The sequence below is a fragment of the Palaemon carinicauda genome, unplaced genomic scaffold (genome assembly GCF_036898095.1).
Source record: "Palaemon carinicauda isolate YSFRI2023 unplaced genomic scaffold, ASM3689809v2 scaffold31, whole genome shotgun sequence".
In the NCBI taxonomy this organism is placed as follows: domain Eukaryota; kingdom Metazoa; phylum Arthropoda; class Malacostraca; order Decapoda; family Palaemonidae; genus Palaemon; species Palaemon carinicauda.
Window position 1 is genome coordinate 473,585 of NW_027170768.1, and position 23,116 is coordinate 496,700.

The 23,116-nt window shown below is 39.7% G+C and overlaps 1 protein-coding gene across 1 annotated transcript in view; it reads left to right on the forward strand.

Moving 5' to 3' along the window:
• The first annotated feature begins 11,748 nt into the window (after window positions 1-11,748).
• Window positions 11,749-23,116, forward strand: part of LOC137636484 (uncharacterized) — a 30,724-nt gene continuing 19,356 nt past the window's right edge. Inside the window, exons 1-2 of the mRNA XM_068368907.1 lie at window positions 11,749-11,775; window positions 20,032-20,238. The gene's annotated coding sequence lies outside the window, so the exon portion shown is untranslated. The remainder of the gene's footprint in view (window positions 11,776-20,031; window positions 20,239-23,116) is intronic.

Sequence of the window (23,116 nt, forward strand, 5' to 3'; positions counted from 1 at the left end):
TACTCAACATGACAGGTAAAAAGGGCAGCTCTACTGGAGAGGACAACATTGCTGGGATGTTACTGGAGGCACAGAAGAAGGCAAAACAACAGAGGACAACTGTTAAGGCAAAACTAACGCATAAGCTTGGTATGTTTCATGAGTAAAGGTCCCCAACTCACAAAGATTCGGACATTTGGACCTTTTCAAATCAAAGATAATGTAAAGAAAAGAACAACTGGGAAGGCCTATGGGGATATATTCAATTATATTGTCACATGAGGCATGTACATTGATGTTGTTGGTGAATATAACAGTCTTTTAATGTGTTTCAGAAGATTCACAACTGTTCATAGCTATCCTGATACTGTGCACTGATTGAAGCTCACAAATAGTATTGGCAAATAAAGACCTGAAGAGTGACATTCACAACAATGGGACATGCATGAGGTCACTGAATTTGGAGCAAAAGAAAGCTTGAAATGGAAATTTATTCGTTCAGCAAATGCTGTATGGCCAAACGGTGTGAGGCATTAGTTAACTAAAAAAAAGGTTTCTGTTATTGCTCGTAGGGGCTACTATTTTAATATTTATGTGATTTACAGAACTTTTTTTGAAATACCAGACTTAATGAATGGCAAGCCTATTGGATTGAAACCTGGTATAGATGTGGAATTAGGACCATTGTGTCCAAACTATTTACTTTTGGGTACAGCATGAAATAGAGTACCATCTGTTTCATGGTCTACTTCAGGTGACACTAAGAAGTGTTTAAACTTTATACAAAATGTTGTCAACACTTATTGGAGTAAGCGGCAGAGAGATATCTTCACACTCATTGTACGGTGAAAGTGGCACTCGGAAAAGAGAAACATACAAGTCGGTGATATCGTTATAATAAAAGATAAAAATGTTGTGTGAGAGTAATAGAAAATAGGACAGCTTGTAGATACAGAAACAGGCAGAAATAGTCAGGCAAGAGATGTGAGAATTGGATGCAAAATACAAAGACCAGAAAAATACTAGAGACATAGTGACAGTTATCAATAGATCTGTTCACAAGTTAGTGGTGTTGCCACCCGTTGAGGAGCAATAAAAGTGGCAGGAGTGTATTATCAGTTACAGACACTAATAATTATTATTATTACTACTAGCCAAGCAACAGCCCTAGTTGGAAAAGCAAAATGCTATAAGCCCAAGGGCTCCAATAGGGAAAAATACCCCAGTGAGGAAAGGAAATAAAGAAATAGATAAATGATGAGAACAAATTAACAATAAATCATTCTAAAAACATCAACAACGTTAAAATAGATATACATACATACATATACCAAGGCACTTCCCCCAATGTTGGGGGGTAGCCGACATCAACAAATGAAACAAAAAAAAAAGGGGGGGGACCTGTACTCTCTACATTCCTCCCAGCCTAACAAGGGACTCAACCGAGTTCAGCTGGTACTGCTAGGGTGCCACAGCCCACCCTCCCACATTATCCACCACAGATGAAGCTTCATAATGCTGAATCCCCTACTGCTGCTACCTCCGCGGTCACCTAAGGCATCGGAGGCAGCAGCAGGGCCTACCGAAACTGCGTCACAATCGCTCGCCATTCATTCCTATTTCTAGCACGCTCTCTTGCCTCTCTCACATCTATCCTCCTATCACCCAGAGCTTCCTTCACTCCATCCATCCACCCAAACCTTGGCCTTCCTCTTGTACTTCTCCCATCAACTCTTGCATTCATCCCCTTCTTTAGCAGACAGTCATTTTCCATTCTCTCAACATGGCCAAACCACCTCAACACATTCATATCCAATCTAGCTGCTAACTCATTTCTTACACCCGTTCTCACTCTCACCACTTCGTTCCTAACCCCTATCTACTCGAGATACACCAGCCATACTCCTTAGACACTTCATCTCAAACACATTCAATTTCTGTCTCTCCATCACTTTCATTCCCCACAACTCTGATCCATACATCACAGTTGGTACAATCACTTTCTCATATAGAACTCACTTTACATTCATGCCCAACCCTCTATTTTTTACTACTCCCTTAACTGCCCCCAACACTTTGCAACCTTCATTCACTCTCTGACGTACATCTGCTTCCACTCCACCATTTGCTGCAACAACAGACCCCAAGTACTTAAACTGATCCACCTCCTCAAGTAACTCTCCATTCAACATGAGATTCAACCTTGCACCACCTTCCCTTCTCGTACATCTCATAACCTTACTCTTACCCACATTAACTCTCAACCTCCTTCTCTCACACACTTCCAATTTCTGTCACTAATCTGCCAAGCTTCTCTTCTGTGTCTGCAACCAGTACAGTATCATCTGCAAACAACAACTGATTTACCTCCCATTCATGGTCATTCTTGTCTACCAGTTTTAATCCTCGTCCAAGCACTCGAGCATTCACCGCTCTCACCACTCCATCAACTTACAAGTTAAACAACCACGGCGACATCACACATCCCTGTCTGAGCCCCACTCTCACCGGAAACCAATCACTCACTTCATTTCCTATCCTAACACATGCTTTACTACCTTTGTAGAAACTTTTCACTGCTTGCAACAACCTTCCACCAACTCCATATAACCTCATCACATTCCACATTGCTTCCCTATCAACTCTATCATACGCTTTCTCCAGATCCATAAACGCAACATACACCTCCTTACCTTTTGCTAAATATTTCTCGCATATCTGCCTAACTGTAAAAATCTGATTCATACAACCCCTACCTCTTCTAAAACCACCCTGTATTTCTAAGATTGCATTCTTTGTTTTATCCTTGATCCTATTAATCATTACTCTACCATACACTTTCCCAACTACGCTTAACAAACTAATACCTCTTGAATTACAACACTCATGCACATCTCCCTTACCCTTACACTATATAGTGGTACAATACATGCACAAACCCAATCTACTGGTACCATTGACAACACAAAACACACATTAAACAATCTCTCCAACCATTCAAGTACAGTCACACCCCCTTCCTTCAACATCTCAGCTCTCACACTATCCATACCAGACGCTTTTCCTACTCTCGTTTCGTCTAGTGCTCTCCTCACTTCATCTATTGTAATCTCTCTCTCATTCTCATCTCCCATCACTGGCACCTCAACACCTGCATCAGAGTATTGTGTGTCCCATTGACAAAATGCATACACTCACTTACAATTTCTGATGTGCACCTTTTTTATCTTTTAATAAATGAAGCTAACATTCATGGTCAATTGCATGTATGGCGCAGCAACAACATTGGACACATCTCAATCAGACCTCCCAGCCACTGACATCGTCTTCAGCTTTTTAGCCTGTTGCCTCTAATATCACTCGCAGAAATGGTGCTTATTGTACCATCCAATGCGACCTTGCTAGGCATGCGACTTTTTCCCCATAATAATGGTTTGCAAATTGTCAGATTTTTCCGCAGTAAAAACATAACCCAACGCTAGCAGAGAAACTGGCACAGCCTCTCAGGTGCACAAAACTCGCATTTCACTTTTACCTTGTAGCTGGATTTTGTCACATCTCTCTTATTTTTCTGGTAAATTGTAATTACAGCTGCTTATTCTAACTGTGGCATAGCTGATTCCTCGTCCCCCTTGATGCCTGCCTCGTTGAACTGCCTTTGCTCCCCTTTTTGTATGGGATATCTACATTCCTGTGCTGCCTCCTTGAATCTCATTTTTCCAATGTTTCACTAATTTAATTAGATTTCTCAGAGGGTTCTGAAGTATCCTGTTATAGCTTTTGATTCAGTATGCCAATGCGTTTTCACTTGAATCATCACTGCATTTATGGGTACGCAAACACGTACTCGATGGCTTCCCGCTGGGACCTGTAGATTTATTTCGTTCGCTGTTTCTCCTGTTTGACATCCTGTGAAGAAATTATCCCACAAAACTGGTATGTTCGCTGTCTTTGGAGAAATTTTCATTGGTCATCAAAGGCATCGTCTACCCTTAAACTATTCCTAGTGACTGAAGAGAATTTAGTGTCTATGCTCCTTGTCATTTGTCTTTCCAGAGTAGCCTGATATTCATTACTGCCTCATCGCAGAGGAACTTACTGATTTTTATCCAATGCATAGATTGCTTACAGTGTCTGAAATCCTCTGTTGAGACTTCATTTATGATATGCTTACTATTTCCCCTGCCTTGTGCTGGATTATTCCAACCTGCTTGAACTAATGCATGTAGAAGTTTAGATCCACAGCCAGTCTCTCTTCTGCTGTTTCTCATCTTACTAATGTAGGGGTGTAATTCAGCAATCTTCAGTGAAACCCCAACAATCTGCGTAAGTAATATTCCGTCAGTGCACCATGTATTATTATTATTATTATTAGCCAAGCTACAACCCTAGTTGGAAAAGCAAGATGCTATAAGCCCAAGGGCTCCTATAGGGAAAAATAGCCCAGTGAGGAAAGGAAATAAATAAATAATGAGAATAAATTAACAATAAATCATTCTAAAAACAGTAACAACGTCAAAACAGATATGTCCTATATAAACTATTAACATCGTCAAAAACAGATATGTCATATATAAACTATAAAAAGGCTCTTGTCAGCCAGGTCAACATAAAAACATTTGCTCCAACTTTGAACTTTTGAAGTTCTACTGATTCAACTACCCGATTAGGAAGATCATTCCACAACTTGGTAACAGCTGTCATAAAACTTCTAGAATACTGTGTAGTATTGAGCCTCATGATGGAGAAACGCCTGTGTATATAGAATTAACTGCCTGCCTAGTATTACGAACAGGATGGAATTGTCCTGGAAGATCTGAATGCAAAGGATGGTCAGAATTATGAACAATTTTGTGCAACATGCATAATGAACTAATTGAATGACGGTGCCAGAGATTAATATCTACAGCAGATCAGGAATAAGAAATTTTATAGACCGTAAGTTTCTGTCCAACAAATTAAGATGAGAATCAGCAGCTGAAGAGCTGACAGAAGAACAATACTCAAAGCAATGTAGAATTAAAGAATTAAAACACTTCAGAATAGATTAATCACTGAAAATATTGAAAGACTTTCTCAATAAACCATTTTTAGTGCAATTAAAGAAGACACAGACCTAATGTGTTTCTCAAAAGTAAATTTGCTGTCGAGAATCACACCAAAAATTTTTAAAGTCATACAAACTTAAAGAAACATTATCAATACTGAGATCAGGAGGTTGAGGAGCCACTGTCCTTGACCTACTTACAATCATACTTTAAGTTTTGTAAGGATTCAACTTCATACCCCGTAATTTGCACCATGCACTAATTTTATATAGATCTCTATTAAGGGATTCAGCAACCCCTGATCTACATTCAGGGGATGAAATTGATGCAGAGAGAGTAGCATCATTTGCATATGCAACAAACTTGTTTTCTAGGCTAAACCACATGTCATGTGTAGCCTATATAGTATGAAAAGTAATGGGCCAAGAACACTACCCTGTGGAACACTGGATATCACATTCCTATACTCACTATGGTGCCCATCAACAACAACCTTGAGATCTATTACTTAAAAAATCAATAATAATGATAAGAAACGACCCACCCACTCCCAACTGTTTGAGTTTAAAAACAAGGGCCTCATGATTAACAAGGTCAAAGGTAGCACTAAAATCAAGGCCAATCATACGAACTTCCTGACCACAATCAAGGGATTTCTGTACAGCATTGGAGATTGTAAGAAGGGCATCACATGCTCCAAGGCCTTTACGAAAACCAAATTGCAGACTAGGGAATAGATGATTACCTTCAACAAACCTATTAAGACGTTTTACCAGAGGACATTCAAAAACTTTAGATAATATGGGAGTTATGGAAATTGGGCGGTAATCAGTTAAACTTGAGCTACCGCAAACACATTTACATAGAGTAATATTACTAATTCTCCAACAAGTGCTAGAAGCTCTTTTTGCTAACCTGCGCAAAATAACAGATAACTTTGGAGCTAAGAAATCTGCAGTCTTTATAAAAAAAACAACAAAGGAAAAATACCATTTGGGTCTACAACTCTATAAGCATCAAGGTCCATCAACAGAGCTTTAATTTCACGAGATAGAAAAGCTAAACTAGTTAGTTTAGCCTCAGGAAAACAGGAATGAGGAAGTTCAAGTTTTTCATTACTCTTTTTACTATAAAAAGCATCAGCCAAAAGGGTTGCAGATTTAAGGGTAGACCACCATTTATGTTCCTGAGTTGTACCAGAAAGGGTTTCTTTTATGGTTAAATTGTATTCCTTTTCAGTTGAAGCATAAACTCTCTGAGCAAAAGCTGTAAGCTGAGTATAGTTATTCCAGGTCAAATCTGATCTGTTACCCTTCCAAAGATGATAGGCCTCCTACTTCCCCAAATAAGCCCGTCTACAATCATCATTGAACTACAGTTTTTCCTTCACTTGGTACCTTAGTACACGAGAAGAGACACACCTGTCAATTATGTTGACTAGATTCTCATTCAAAGGGACAACAGGATCAACAGTACTATATAATTGTGACCAATTCAAGCACAAAAGATCATGCAAAATCCCATTCCAGTCTGCTTGGGATTTCATATAAATTTTACAAGAGTATGATACATCAGGGACAGGCTGCTCAGTCTTCACTACTAATAAAACCAAGGCATGATCAGATGTCCCGACTGGAAAACCAACCTTACTTGTAACAACACCAGGGGAGTCAGTGCATACGAGGTCCAAGCAATTACCAGACCTGTGAGTAGCTTCACTTATAGTATTATTATCATGGACTAGATCAAAACTTGAATTGCTGGAGTTTTCAGGAACCAGTCAAAATATATTTGCATATTAAACTCATGTTTCAAGGATTCTTAGGTGTTTATAACCATCTCTTTAAAGAATGACTGAGACAAGGTAAAATGACAACACTCTAGGAGGAAAATGCCTTAGAGACTGATTCTATATACATATGATGAGCACTAAGCCCCGTCTTCTCTCAAGTTAGGACCAGAGAGGGTCAAGCAATGGCTGTTGATGACTCAGCAAGTAGACCTGTCTGTCTGTATAGATTGCCTTACCTTGTGTAAGACCAGTAGATCCATATGTTGCCCCAAAACACCCCATCCATACCACACAGAGATAATCAGTTATACAGAGTTTAAACAGCTTGTTGAGCGAGATTTTTTACTATATATAAGAGCGATATTAATCTCTACAAGTTTTGAGTTTCTTAAAAAGAAATCCAGCTAATTTTTACTCCTAAATTTTAGAGCTCCCTCTAGTTATTAGAAAATTATAACCTTATCAGTTCACACTAATCTAACTATATAGGTTATTTGAATATCAAATTATAGGCTTCTAATGTCAATATTACAACACCAGCTGGAATATTTTTCAGATCATAAGTTAATCTACGTTTTTCATCATCTGTTTAATGTTTGCTTAAATTCTATACTACAGCCGTACACACACAAACACCATAACCAAAACAGTCATTTATTCCTTTAAATCAAAGTTTACTTGAAATTCTACAAAATATGAATTAAAGTTGGGGAGTTCCTTCACTATCTAAGCTCTGTATAATAATAGAATCTATTGAATATTCCTCATGATTTTTAACACTTCAAACCAGCAAACAAAATTATTCAGTCATTTAAGCAATCTGTAAAATGCAACCTACTGTTCATGACGTCACTTAAACGTATTTTTTTAATAAAAACACAGATTTAGTCTCTAAAATGTATCCTTTTGATAGATTATGTTCTATAAACATCTTACAAGGACTATCTCTATATATTTTGTTGAAATACATCTCTAATTTCCCGTTAAACAATAAATCTTCTGCCCCGCCTCTCATGACTAGACATCGTAGCCAGAAACACATTTTATTATTCTTTCGAATTTGACGTATTTGTTTAACTCACGGCCCTTAATACGAGCCTTTATTTGTTTATTTAAAGAAGTACTACATTTTTTAAGGTTATTTTTGTAAAATTTAATTTTCTAAGTCATAATTCATCTGATATCCGTATAGGTATTCCCTCCTATGCCTCCTACGTAATTTCATTCATAAATATGATTAGTGACGTCACTTACAACCATCAATCACAACAGAGGACGAATCAACCATTGAAACAACAGATATTTTCCGCTAAATGTACAGATAAGGTGAGACGGTTCCTCTGGCTTATGGTGAACAAATAAATAGAGGTAAAGCTTTTGAGTTTTTTAATGTAATAAGTAACTGGTTTCTCAAATAACAACTCATAAATCGCAGGAACGCCCTCTTGGCGGGATATTCCAGCCCTCTGATTGGCTGTATCTTCTCAGCTATGATTGGTTGTCACCTTTGTTTACAAATTCCCACATTCAAGTTAAACGTCGTAGCCAAAACCTTGTTGATTATTTCTTCAATAAAGACGTATTTATTCAGCTTAAGCAATCGAACAAGATTTATTATCTATTATATTTGTAAATAAATTATATTAAAAGTGTATTTTTACAGGAAACTATAATTTATCAGTCCTAAATAATCTGCAATACGTATAGATACTTCAGTCTTACCGAGTCAAATTCATTCATAAAATACTATTGCCTGACGTCACATACAACCGCCAATCACAGTAGAGGACGTATCAGCCAATGAGACGACAGATATTTCGCGCTAAAAATGTATAAGGCAAAAGGGTTCCTCCGGTTTATGGGCTGCTGTTGACAAAAAAAGTCAGATTCACGGGAAATTTTGCGCAAACGCTCTAGCTAATGGCGTTTTTTCATCCTATTTCTTTCTTTTTTTTATACGTACAACAATGATATTTGATTACGAAATTATTGTTTTCGAATTTGTTTAATAAAAGTTGCAATTTTAAGCCATACTTTATCTGAAATAAGTATATTGTTGGCATTTAATCCATATAATGATGTTTTAAGGTTGATTATGCACGTATTCGACTGAATATGATATGATATAATTGATTAATTATCTATCTCCACTGTGTGTTAACCGTTTTAATGTGAAATTTACGGGTATTTGGGCAGATTTCTTCAACAGCAACTCATAAGCTCCCGTAACTCTCGGTGGTACATTCCAATCCTCTGATTGGCTATATTTTCCTCAGCTGTGATTGGTTATTGCCTTCAGTACTACGGTTTCACACACAAACGAACACACATATTTAACATCGTAGCCAGAAGGACAGTCAATTATTCCTTCGAATATGACTTATTTATTTAACTTACGGCCTTTAATAAGATTCCTTATTTATTTTGTTTTGAAATTGATAATGTTACTGAGATTATTTTTTGTAAAATTCAATTTTTAAGGCCCGAATTCATCTGAAATGGGCATAGGTTCATCCCCTTAGGGCTTACACTAGCATTCATTCATAAAAACACGATTAGTGACGTCACCTATAACCACCAAGCACAGAAGAGGGCGAATCAGCCAATGAAACAACAGATATTTCCCGCTAAATATACTTAGGGCGAGATGGTCGCAGGAACTCTCTCTTGGCGGGATAATCCAGCCTTATGATTGGCTGTATCTTCTCAGTTGTGATTGGTTGTTACTTCTGTTTACAAACTCCCACATACAAGTTAAACATCGTAGCCAAAACCTAGTTCATTATTTCTTCTAAAAAGACTTATTTAATCAGCTTAAGCATTCGAACAAGATTTTTTATCTATTTTATTATTAAGTTAATCATATGAAAAGCTCATGTTTACTATGAACTATAATTTATCCGTCCTAATTTATCTGCTATACGTATAGATACTTCACTCCTACCGAGACGAACCCATTCATAAAATACTATTGCCTGACGTCACATACTACAACCAATCACAGCAGAGGACGTCTCAGCCAATGAGACGACAGATATTTCCCGCTAAAAATGCATAAGGCGAGAGGGTTCCTCCGACTTATGAGCTGCTGTTGACGAAAGAATCGGCTTCACGGGATCCATTTCGGTCAAACGCTCTAGTTAATGACGTTTTTTTTTTCATCCTATTTTGTTTTCATAAGTGTTTTAATGTAAATTTACGGGTATTTGAGCAGGTTCCTCCAACAGCAACTCATAAGTCCCCGTTACTCTTGGTGGTACATTCCAGTCCTCTGATTGGCTAGATCTTCCTCAGCTGTGATTGGTTATTGCCTTCATTCACGCACAAACGAACACACGCATGAAACATCGTAGCCATAAAGTTAGTCAATTGTTCCTTCGAACATGACTTATTTATCTAACTTACGGTCTTTAATAAGATTATTTATTTATTTTATTTTGAAATTAATAGTATTGCTAAGATTATTTTCTGTAAAATGTATTTTTTAAGCTCTAATTAATCTTAAATACGTATGGGTTTTTTCATTCATGAATACCAATGTCTGACGTCACATACAACCAGCCAATGAGACAACAGATATTTCCCGGTATAAATGCATAAGGCGAGAATATCTTGTAATACCATATACGCAGAAAACAGCAATTATTAAACTATTTTTGGTTAATAAAAATATATTTAATTAAAGTATTTTTACATTTATAATGCATACACCCTTCTCCTTTCTGTATTTAAGTAAATAAAACGAGTTATGGATAATGACGTCATCAATCAAAAATCAATACTAGCTATGAATAATGACGTCATGAGTCAAGAACCAATTATGAGCTCGATAGTTAATGACGTCATTACCAAAGCAACCAATCACAGTACATAACCTTCCCACTAGACGAGCTTTACACTGGGGCTTATGAAATGCTATGCTGACTTATGGAACCTATTTAAAATATCTCGGACATATATTAATGTATGAAGGAAAGCAAATACATTAATGTATACTGTACTATGAATGTGTTTTTATATACAGTAATAATTATGCATACACGTTTCAACACAATTGTTTCCTGTTGCACTGGAATAACTAATCTCTTACATATGGATTATAAATCAAATTTTGATGTTCTATTGGTCTTTTATTCATAATATAATGCACATTTAATCTAAATTGGTTGATTTTTATATTGTTCTTCCATGTGTACGTAGATTGAACAATAAGCTACGCTATGAAATTATGCCAGCCATAAATGAAAAATTGTTATGTATTCTATAATGGATGAAGATAATTTGTGTGACTTGTGCAAAGATGAAGAAGATACTACTGAACATTTATTTTTATGCCCAAAATTAGGACAGCTAATGAATGTAGACATAAGATTAGGTACGCTGAAAAATCCTAGCAGGGATCTGGCTGCATTTATAGGTAGGGCAATGCATATAAAAGAAGAATTTAAGAAATACTGATTACCACATTAGGTTGCCAAAAACTGATGATAGCAAGGTTTTATCCTATCTAATTTCAAGGTAGAATGGAATAAAAGTAAAGATTGAGAATCTCATTACGATATTAATTTATTCAAGGCACAGGTAATATAAACTTAATAACAATAATAAGAAGAAGCTTTGCACCTATCTATAAAGAGTGAGCAATAAGGAACTAGGAAGAAGTTTCTATGACGTCATGGGTATAGCTTTAATCCCGGTAAAGTATCTTAATTAAATCTTCAAATTCAACTAATATCCAGAATAAATTCTACTAAAACGTATTTAAGTATAATAGTAATTTATGTATATGGTTTATATGTCATATATTTATATTATTTCAAGTAATAAAATAAGATAAAACATTTCAAAGATGTATAGTTTATTTGTTTTGGTACGACGTCACCAAGAAGCCATCTCTAATTTATGACGTCATTACCCACAAGTAAACATTAAGAAACCAGAAACCCATCGGGCAAGGTAAATAATTCCATAATATTGTATAATTGTATTACATTACGTATTTTATAATGTAATTATCATTACTTAAAAATAACTCTTAACTGGTAGGAACACAGTAAGTGAATACAATCCTTTTAATTATAAGAATAATCACGCTTGCTTGACGTGTAAATGCTAGCGGTCCAACCATTATTTCCCTTGCAAATAAATAGTTAATAAGATATACCCCAATATATCCTACAGTCATGGGGCCAGTCAGTGGGAACCATGGGTTCAGGGTAGGGGAGATTTACTGGCGAATGGATGATTAATGGTAAAACTAACCTTTTTTTCTATATACGTTACTCTCTGGGACGCATAATAAATCCTCGAAAAATTGCACAAAATATGGGGATCCTCTTCCCCTGAATTGTATATTTCATTCATTAGGTCATGTTTTGTGAATTGGAGGTTTCGGAGCCTTTGTATATCAGCGGCCAGTTCCTCCAGCGAGCATAAAATATAGACACCAACTAACCTAAACTTCCCTCCCCTAAACCAACCTATAAGCCGTGTCCTTACCTACTTACCTAACGGGTGGGTGGGGGCTGCTAATGCCCCCTTACACTGCTGTATTATTATATAGTCAGCCGTCATCATACACACAGGTGGCCGCTTTTATACGTACACCCCGAGGTTTCTGCTCCCATTTGTGCATCTGTACATGGTTTCTTGCGCGAATATGAGCTTATGCTTCCTGCCCATTAGCCATCCTCCTTATTGCTCCATGACGAGTTTATACTGTGTACTGTATTTATTTGTACTTTGGATTGTTCTGGGTAAATATATGATACTTTAATTTCATGTTTGATATATTTCTGCCAATGATTATTGGGGCTAACCTCCTGTTTGAGGTTTTGGACTCCCTTTGAAAAAAAATTTATGGTGAACTCCAGTGGGAAATCGGGGTTTGTTGGGTGAGGAAATGCCAAAAACGAGTGATTTGCAGCAATAATAATGGTCAGAATTGCAAAATAAACACAAGGTAACAAGTTGGAAAAATATATGGTTCATGTAAGTGGCTGAAAATTAAAGTATTATGATTATCTATTATTCACTAAATGTCTTCTTAATGGTTTTTTCTTTGCCGTGGCTCTCTAAACTCGCAAAATTAACATTGCATCCCTGCTCCTATGTCTGGCAACCGGTACATGTTGAGCTGTGCTAGCAAGCCCCATTGGTCTTTATTTCAGGGTTATTTTCTTCTTTTACATCATCAACAATAGCTATACACTGAATGGAGTGTTTTCATTATAATCAATTACTGACAGATGAAATTACACCAAATTAAAAAAGAAAATACATTTTCAAAATAGATTGTGCATCCCTCTTTGAGATGTCTTTGTGATGGTCAAGCTGAACCTGAAGGGGAAGGTGCTAAAATAAATGGCTGTTGTAGAATGGCATCCCGGAACTTGTGCATAAACATTTGGAAGCTTTTATTTGGTTTAAAAAGCCAGGCAATGATTGTCATGCAAAAAAAAACAGAACAGCGGGAAAAAGCAAACGCAAGCAACATATGCGCAATAACTCGCCATCAATCTACCAAATGTAAACAATGGAGTTAAAGTAAGAATTAGCCCTCACATTTTAATCAACTATTACGTAAGTTATTATGCCCCAGCCCCCATTTACCATACAGAGAAAAATGCTAAACTAGCCAGCACTTGTCCATTCCTTATAGCGATTTTCAGTTACGCTAGTAATTAAAGTATCATATATTAACCAAAAAATTACATACAGTATTGAAAATGGAAGCTAACCAAGAACACAACCTAATGTAACCTAACCTAGGATCCTTATTGTTACCTACTCAATTACTGAGGGGGTGTGGGGCTGCGGCTCTCCTCAGACAGCTGTATCCTTAGCTTACCGTAAGGCTATGTCTCAACTCTGTGTTTGCTTCCTACCCGGGTTCCCTCCTAGCTAGGTAAAACTAAATCATATTTCATAAATCGTAAAACAAGTTTCATAATATCGTATTTCAGACTAAGATAGACAGCATTTTCCCCAAGAGAAAATAGATTTGACAAGTGATAAAAAAGTTTATGCCTGTCCCAACCAAGTACTTATACCCCAATTCCATTAATACATACATACATATACTAAGGCACTTCCCCCAATTTTGGGGGTTAGCCGACATCAACAAATGAAACAAAACAAAAAGGGGACCTTTACTCTACGTTCCTCCCAGCCTCCATTAATATGTGCTCAAAATTCTTTTAATGTGGAGTTCTGCCCCCAGACTCTTATTTCGTTGTTGTATTTCTCAACCCATAACCAAGTGATTAGCATATAACCGGCCATAAGAGAATTCTGTGTCTGAACTATGTCCTAGCTTTGGTGTTGATTGAATGGGTAAAATTGTTATTGTATATTCTGGGAGGAAAGAGGACAAATAAATAAATTCACATGCAAACAATTAATATATCTTGACCATTCGTACCATTTTTGAAGTCGCTGAATCCAAATTCTTCGGACTCTAGCAATCATAATTATGAGGACGATCGGAGTTAGGGGGCACATGACTTGATTCAGAGTTTTCACACACTCTGGAAGTCGACCAAATAGGCCTTCACAAAATAAGTATTTGAACAGTTTATGCATGTGGTACAATTGCACAGATGTAAATATTCTATTGTTTTATATACTGTACTGTAGTATTTGTTTAGGCGTAAATAGAAACCCTCGGCTATTTATAAGGGTATTACTTTTGACGTACAGTGATACCTCGGTACTCGACCATAATCCGTTCGAGATCCGTGTTCGACCTCCGATTTGTTCGAGTACCGAATTTTTTTCCCCATAAGAAATAATGGTATATATTCTATTCCGTTCCCAAGCACTCGAACAGGCCCAAAATATTAATAAAACGTGTACCTAAACAACAATAATTATCTAAATGTGTATGAAATTGGTCAGAAAATCCTATAAAACAATTTTAAACCATTTACTGTACTAAAATAAAACAATTTTAAACCATTTTCTGTACTGTAGTGAACATACCTTTGAGCAGCGGTTCGATGGCATACAGGGATGGATGTGGAGAGGATGGAAGGGGGAGGTTACTGCTTGGAAGGAGAGTCCCCTTCCATGATGTGGCGGGGTAGTTCTCCTTCAGGAGTCGTTTCTCTCTCCAATGAAAGGGTGGGCAGATCTATTTCAGGGGTTTCTTCTCTTCTTTGTCTCTTCTTTGGAGGAGAAACAGGCTTTGATGTAGCAGCTTTCTTTTCTTTTGTGAAAAACTGGTCTATTGTTAATTGTTTCTTCCTCCTCTGCAGTATTCTTCGAAAATGATACATGACACTATCATTAAACATATGCACTGCCCGGTTTGCTACTGCAATTTCTGGGTGGTATTTTTCAGCAAAAGCCTGCACATCTGCCCACTTGGAACAAATTTCATTGATGAGAGAACTTGGAACATCCTCCCTTACCTCATCCTCTTCTGAAGATTCCTGCTCCACAATCAGATCCTGCTGCTGTTGTTGTTGCAGGTGCAACAATTCCTCCACAGTCAACTCGGTAGAATGGCTTTCTACAAGCTCATCAATATCATCCTTGTCGACCTCAAGCCCCAAACTCCTGCCCATGACAACAATTTCCTCAACGACATCAGTGTCATCAGAAATTACAGGGGTAGCAGTGCTTGGACCCGCCTCTGGTTGGAAACCTTCAAACTCCCTCTCTGTGACACATGATGGCCACAGCTTACGCCAGGCAGAGTTCAATGTCCTATAGGTCACACCTCGCCAAGCTTGGTCAATCATGTTAACAGAGTTGAGGATGCTGAAGTGTTCCTTCCAGAATTCCTTTAGGGTCAACTTCGTGTCACTGGTCACTTCAAAACACTTTCTGAAAAGGGCCTTGGTATAGAGTTTTTTGAAGTTTGAAATGACCTGTTGGTCCATGGGCTGGAGTATGGGAGTAGTATTGGGGGGCAAGAATTTGATTTTGATAAAGCTGTATTCTTCTTTCAAGTCATCCTCGAGACCTGGAGGATGTGCAGGAGCATTGTCCATAACCAGAAGACATTTCATTGGCAAGCTCTTTTCAATGAGGTAAGCCTTAACCTGGGGGGCAAACACTTCGTTTATCCACTCAGTAAAGAATTGTCTTGTGACCCAAGATTTAGTGTTCGAGCGCCACATAACTGGTAGTGCACTTTTACAAATATTATTTCGTTTGAACACCCGGGGGTTGTCCGAGTGGTACACTAACAAGGGTTTGATCTTGCAATCGCCACTTGCATTTGCACACAGCAACAATGTTAGCCTATCTTTCATTGGCTTGTGACCTGGCATCTTCGTCTCGTCCTTGGTAATGTACGTATTGGCTGGCATTTTCTTCCAAAATAACCCAGTCTCATCACAATTAAAGACTTGTTGTGCGATCAAATTTTGTTCATTTATGTACCGATCGAATTCCCCCACGTATTTATCGGCTGCAATTTGATCCGAACTAGCTGCCTCCCCATGCCTAGTAACACGATGAATACCTGTTCTATTACGAAACTTTTCAAACCAACCCCTGCTCGCTTTAAATGTAAATGAATCACTTTCACTGGTACTCGGACTTTTCTTCACTAATTCTTCATAGATATGCAACGCTTTTTCACAAATGAACGCTTCACTAACACTTTCCCCGGCCAACTGTTTTTCTTTAATAAATATTAAAAGCAACTTTTCCATCTCCTCAATCACTTGTGGCCTTTGCTTAGTTACCGCCGTAACTCCCGTTGCAACATTCGCCTTCTTAATCATTTCTTTATGCTTTAAAAACGTAGAAATGGTCGACTTCGCCATTCCGTATTCTACCGCTAAATCGGACACTCGTACACCATTCTCATATTTCGCTATAATTTCCTTCTTCAACTCGATCGTTGTTCGCACTGTTTTCCTCTTCTCCTTCCCCTTAACACTCATTACTTTCTTGGGACTCATTATGAAAGCTAAAAAAGCAATTAAAAGCACTGAAAATCACTAAATCACAACGAATGCTGATCGCGCGTTGTCTGAGTGACGCTCTCGAGAGAACTGATGCTTCCCGAACAAGCGAGAGTGGCCGAGATGGCGCGATCATCACAAAGCCCATGCGGTCGTCACGTGTTCGGCTGGTCGAGTACCGAATTTTTGGTCGAGCACCGCAGCAAAAATTTCTCGAAAATTTTGGTCGAACTCCGAATTGTTCGAGTATAGAGTCGTTCGACTACCGAGGTATCACTGTAGCTGAAAGACTAGCCATGATAATTTTTGTGAGGGATAACTACCCCATCCGCTAGTTAGCGGGTGGGGGTTGGGGTAGACTGGCTACCCCGCTCACTCACACCTCTCGGCTGAGTAACCACTTTACTTTGTGGCTGGTAGAGGACGGACATGCTGCCTTTCTCTTCCGCACAGATTTGCCTTGATTGTTTTTCTGTTTAGTTTATTCTTTTGTGTGTGTTTTTATCTCATACATATATATGAGTGTATATATGGAAACATACTCATTTTGTAAAATACAGTACAGTACTGTACTTGTAACTTTAATTACAATTGACAGTCTCCACCGTAAGGGAGTTTTCTTTGTACTGTATTGATACTACTACTCCCCTATCTTGCCGCCCTCCCGACACTCCCGTGTGTTTGTTTCAGTACTTGAGCTAAAGTTCATAACAATTCCGCTCCCTTTCGAGGAATTCTCTTACAAGGAAGGGGACTTATTTTTCGAATAGTTTATGTCATGCAGTGGAGTTATGAATTGTAATTCATCACAGCTTTTATTACCTTTTCTAACAGATAGCACCGACATGCCGATGGCTTCGGCCGCTCTGGTCAATGTCCTGCACTTCCTGTGGCAGTTCGTGAGCTGCTCACCTTGTGAGGTAGCACTCGTTGCTGACCTTCAACTTGAACAAGGCTTGGTGATGGGAAGCATAGAGTGCTGTCAGTGTTAACCTTCCCCCGAGTTGGGCTGCCCTCCCTTCCGAGGGAGAGCTTTCATACTTCAGCCGTTTAACAACCTTCCCTCTTTCAGGAAGAATTACTGACAGCTCGGAGAGATCTGCTTCTGCTATCTCGTCGCCGAAGACTGTGCTTCTTCCCCTTGAGTTGGGGAAAAGCAAATCCAAGGCTTGTACCTCCTTCGGCAGGAACTTCCCTCTCGTTCGCGAGAGAGATCGTTACGCCTATGCTTTTTCCCATAGAGCTTGGAGAAAGGTTGTCTTAGGCGATGTCCTTCTTCGAGAGGACTTCTCTCTCGTTTGCAAGAGAGATTATTATGCTTACTCTTTTTTTCCCATAGAGCTGGGAGATAGCTTTTCTTAGGCGATGTCCTCCTTCAGGAGAACTTTCCTCTTGTTTGCGAGAGAAAACTTATGTTCAGCTTTTGCGTTAGAGCTGCGGGTTGTAGCAGGCGCGGCAGCCCGTCGGTCAGGCCTTAAGTCTGTTTCCGACTCTAAGGAGTTTGCTGATCCACCAGGGGCTGTAGCAGAGCTTTCTCCGAAGCAGGTATCTCTTTCGGGGAACGAGTTTCTCAATCTCAAGAGAAGACTGCCTCTAGGCATCGGCGGTTCCCCTTACGCTTATGGTTTTCCTCCAGGGGCGGAGCGAGAGCCTTGTCTTGAGCGACGTTCTCCTTCGGGAAAACAAACCTCCCCTGCGGAGGAGGTAGCTTTAGAGATGGATCAGTCTCCCCATCGGGCGGAGTCTGCTCTGCGTTCCTCTCCAGAGGATCATAGGGTGGAAGTATTTGTGATCCCTCGCCATCCTGTACGTTCTCCTCCTCGTGCTGTGAGGAGACGTCTTTTTGAACCTGCTGGTTCTCCTCACGGTGTTCGTAACCTCCGGGCTATCGTCATGTTGATCCTGCGGGATCTCATGACTTTAGGAGTCCTTCGGGCGGTCCCCTTAAACGCACTCTGTTGGAGCCCTTGAGCATTGGACAGGTGTCTGACGCTGATGAAGAGAGTAGGCGAGTTGCATGGCATCTCCTATGCCGTTCGTCATTCTGAAGAATGGAAAAAGGTCTTGATGACCTTTGTTCCAGAGTTTGTAGCCAAGACACGGAACCCCAGAGTCTATGACCCTCTTCTAGATGTGACTAACGATCAAGAGGACCTACTTCTCTGTCGTATTAGAGCTCTACGGTGCTATCATAAGAGAACCAGGCATTTCAAGCTAGAGTATAAGGTGTTCCTCAGCCGATCTCGAAGAGCACACTCACTTTTTGGCTTTGTAAGGCCATTAAACTCCCATACTCTGCTTCTGAGAGAAGCCTTGAGTAGTCTCCCTATTTCGCTAACCAACAAAGTCAAATTAATCTGTTCCACCCTCGCATTCAGAAAGAATGTCCTTGGCGCAGTTGCTGAAGGCAGGCGCCTGGAGTCGTGGGACAACCTCCACTGCCCGCTACCTGCAGGAGTATACCCACAACTCCCTTGACCCATTTTCCTTAGGTCCTATGATACCTGTTCAGCAGGTTGTATAGGAAGCCTAGCACCCTCATGAAACAAGAAGCATCTTTTCTTAGATAGCGGTTGCGATACAAGTCCGAGAATGAAAGGTGCTGTAAGAATGTCTGGGCATTTTTCCTTTCTTGCTCCCCTACCTTAAGGTTTAACAATCGCGACGCTACGTACCTGGATCGTACGATCCATGCAGGTAAGCTATTTGACAGAGAACGTTTCCTTCACTTTATTTCATTGAAGTATTTTCCACGTCCATCTGTACAAGGGGAAGGATGGAGAGAAGGTGTGTTCCCAGTCATAATACTTATACATTCGGATTCTCATATCCGGAAGGATGTAGAATCCTCCTAGATTGTCCACTAATCCTTAGCGGGGGGCTTTGTCTAGCACCTGTGATATCCCTACGCTCGGGTAGTTAAGAGGTTGACGTGAGTCATGATTTTTGCTTCTTTTACAGAATCGAATAAATCGATATTTCTGCCTTTCTACGGATGAGCCTTCACTTGAAGGTATAAGGTTTGTATTATGTATGGGAATAAGTCATAGATTTAACATGTATTTCTCCTAATTATTAAAACACTCAGGTTTTTATGGTTTGGAAAATTCAAATATGTTAAAAAAATTTTATATTTAAAGGAGTGGGTCATTGTATAGCTAGGTAGAATACAGAATACTTGGAAAATATGGATTATTTAGATTTTAGAGAATAGGAAAATCACACTTTTTGATTTTGATTACAGTACTGTGAAGCTGTACCCTGACATTTAAGTGAATACATCTTTCAGAAATTGAAGCAAATATGAGGCCAGATTTCTTCAGGGGATTCCCCCTCCTCGTCAGAAGGCTTCAGCTGTTGTCTGCAGAAAAAATCGCTAGAGAACGTGGAGCCTCTCGAGCATCTCCTGGAAGATTTGTTGAAGATCATCTCGTTCCAGCGATGCCGTCGGTTATACGGAACTTTAATCCAGCTTTATGTGGCAGCTAAATTACTTGTGAGTTGTAGTTCTTTTTTTTTAGTTGTTCCTATACATCTAAGTACTTGAAACAAACCTTTAATTGTTCCGTAACTGAAATACAAACCACGCTATTTAATATGGGTTATTACTTTCGGTGTAGCTGAAATGACGAGCCATCAGAATTTTTACGAGGGTTTACTATCCCACCGCTAGTTAGCGGGGGGTAGGGAGGGTAGCCTGCTACACCCCCCCCCCCACACACACACACCTGTGCTGAGCTCACTTTGCTCTCGGCTCGGGTGGTAGTTGGACGTGTCCGCTCTCACCCTCGCCTCTTTGACAGCCATTAATGCTTTTTGTTTTTTTACTTACTTTTTTCTTATACTTGTTATACATATATAAACATTCTTAATGTTTATGTATATCTTTGTGTATAGAAATGTAGTAAGTTTTCTTTTCAGTGTTTGTGCTGTGTGTGTGATGTACGACAACGACACCTGCGTAGTGCAAGGCCACCACGGTCTCTCGTCATGGGGTACGGCCTCTCCCTCTTGGTCCTTCGGTCGTTCCTTCGGCTTTTCCATTAACTCGGCCGCCGTGGAGAATCGTCATCGCTGGATTTTCTTCATTCATCTATTATCTTCGCTGTTCCTCCTTTCCAAAGGGGAACTTGGATTCTCAGTGAAGGGAATGTGGGAGTTTAGATTGACTATGGTCTCTCTCTCTACTCGAGGTCGTTCACCCCTTAATACTACTACGTACTATTACGGAAGCTCCTTTCCCGTTGCAGGTTGGGTTGCTATTCTGTTTATTTGTCTCAATTTTTTTTAATGAAATCTAATTGTATTTTTAACTTTTCAGCATCTCTGTGGGGAACACTTCCCTTCGGGGGTCAGTGGTTCTTACTGTTAGTGAACATTCTTAGATGATTTAGATTATTATAATTCTGTTTTTATTACAATTACTCCGCCCTCCCCCTTCTCCCGTGAATTTCAGTGGAAGAGGAGGGCGCATGCTCAATTTCTAATTCTTACTTTTTGCTATTCCCGCGGGGTTACTCTTCGGAGTACCTCCCTGGGGAATCTCTGTTAAATAATTATTTAATTTTATTTTCCCAGTTAACTATGCAGTTTTTTTTTCGTTTGATTAAAGAGTGCCAACGAAGCAGAGCTGTCCTGTTTGTGCCTGGGGAGTCTGCTGTCACTGCCGTTCCTCAAAGGACGTCGTCATGGGCGTTATTTCTTCTCTTAGAAGTTCTCCAGTGACAACATGCCAGCACTTAAGATCATCTTAGAATGCTAAAGGAGGTTCGCCTCCATGGGTTGGATAACTTCCCCTCCGAGGGAGGTTCCCTCCCCGGGTGTGAGATCTTCTCCCTGCAGAGGGAGAACTTCCCATACCTTAATAATTCATCGCCGTCGACTACTGTGCTGCTCTTCGGCCAGACTTTTTTCCTCCCTTGCTGAGTTTCTCTTCCTTCAGGGGTGGAGCACAGTCTTGGCAAGTCTCTTCTACGAAGTGTTCACCTCTCTCATTCGCGAGAGAGGCCACTCATAGAGACTCCTCTTCGGAGTATTGCTCCGTATAAGGTCAGCTTGCTGATCCAACAGCCCTAAGGGGCGCCATTAACAGTGTCTTCAAGTCTCTTCTACGAAGTGTTCACCTCTCTCGTTCGCGAGAGAGGCCACTCATAGAGACTCCTGTTCGGAGGATTGTTCCTGATTAGCTCAGATTGCTGATCCGGACCTCTCCGCAGATTTATTCGCCATCTCCTTGACCTGCCATCTCCGTTCCTGACTGCTGACGCGCTGTGGACACCTACATTAAACAGGCATCGATCCCTTCGGGGAAAAAAGGGCGTATGGGCAAATACTGCGCATACTTCCCTTAAGCGCCAGGTTTCCCCTGCGCACCAGCGCACATCGTTAGAGTTTCCTGAGATTGCACACAGGCACTCTCCAGTGCTTAAGCCTGCGAGTGTCGCCAAGTCTCTTCTACGAAGGGTACCTCTCTCGTTCGCGGGAGAGGTCTCTCATAGAGACCCCGCCTCAGAGGATCAAGCAGAACTTCCAGTGTTGATGGTCCTGCCAGCTGACCTACCGATCTTCCAGCTCAACCTTGCGCCCTCCCCCGTGCGAGGCTGCCGGACATTGGGCGGTAAGGGAGCCACCCCCCCCCCCCCCAGCACAGAACAGCACGCTTGCCGGTGGGGGGAAAGGTTCCAGAGAGGCCCAGGGACATGCCTTCCTTAAATAACCTCATTCTATGACTAACATAACCTACTAAAATTGAATAAAAAAGCCAGAAAAGACCGAAATTGGCCATTATTTTCTATCGAGTACAATTATTTGCGATACATCATAAGATATTGGCACCTAAATTTTGTAACCTGAGGGCGGAAGTTAATAGTCCTATATAACCGGTTTATGATTTTTCCGAACCATGAAAACCTAAGACCTTTAAGTCACGCTTGGTTGGAGGGCTCGGCACAACTACAATCAGGTACCTACCACTACAGTATTATTATTATCATTATTATTATTATTATTATTATTATTATTATTTTCTAAGCTACAACAGGGAAAATAGCCCAGTGAGGAAAGGAAACAAGGAAAAATAAAATATCTTAAGAAGAATAAGAACATTAAAATAAATATTTCCGATATAAGCTATAAAAATTTTAACAAAACAAAAGGAAGAGAAACTAGATAGAACAGTGTGCCCGAGTGTACCCACGAGCAAGAGAACTCTAACCCAAGACAGTGGAACACCATGGTACACAGGCTATGGCACTACCCAAGACTAGAGAACAATGGTTTTATTTTGGAGTGTCCCTCTCCTAGGAGAGCTGCTTACCATAGCTAAAGAGTCTCTTCTACCTTTACCAAGAGGAAAGTAGCCACTGAACAAATAC